Source organism: Chinchilla lanigera, unplaced genomic scaffold (assembly GCF_000276665.1).
Source record: "Chinchilla lanigera isolate Chin_1 unplaced genomic scaffold, ChiLan1.0 scaffold00051, whole genome shotgun sequence".
NCBI lineage: Eukaryota > Metazoa > Chordata > Mammalia > Rodentia > Chinchillidae > Chinchilla > Chinchilla lanigera.
In genome coordinates this window covers 3,969,630-3,970,367 of record NW_004955452.1, presented here as the reverse complement: position 1 = coordinate 3,970,367, position 738 = coordinate 3,969,630, and positions in this window count along the sequence as shown.

The following is a 738-nucleotide window of genomic DNA, read 5'->3' as shown; positions in this document are numbered from 1 at the left end:
CTTTTCCTTTTTCGTGTGTGTGTGTGTGTGTGTGTGTGTGTGTGTGTGTGTGTGTTATTTTGTTTTGTTGAGACATCTCACTATGTAGCCCAGGTTGCCCTTGAATTCATAATCTTCCTGCCTCAGCTTCCTGAGTCCTGGGATTACAGGTGTATGGTACCATACCCTGCTAGAGGTGGCATATTTCCTAATTGAATCTTTTCGATCAGACTGCAAGGCAGGCATTACTGTCCCCCACTGTACAAATAATCAAACTAGAATGGCGAGGTGACTTGCTTAAGGTCATATAGCTATCAAGTTGTGGGATAGACTGGGACACCCAGGCCACTGAGATTCAGAGTATCCCCTTACCCCAGCATGCACCTGGTTCATCCCAACAGGCTGCAGGACAAGTTTCAATGGTTGTATCCTGCCGGACAGAAGCAAAGCCCTCTTTGGCAAGCATGTGAGTCCAGGAATGCCCTTTGTAGATGGGCCAGTAGAAGATGAGGTGCCAACCTGGGCAAGGTAGTTCATACTTATCATCCCAGGTACCCAGAAAGCTGAAGCAGCAGGATTGCAAGTTCAAACTCAGCCTGGGCAACTTAGTGAGAACTTGTCTCAAAGAATAAAAACTGTAAAAGGGGCTGGTGGTGTAGCTCAGTGTGAAAACCCAGGGCTCAATCCCCAGTACCAGAAGAGAAAAAAGAAAAAGAAGGAAGGGGAGGAGGAGGAGGAGGAGGAGGAGGAAGAGGATAA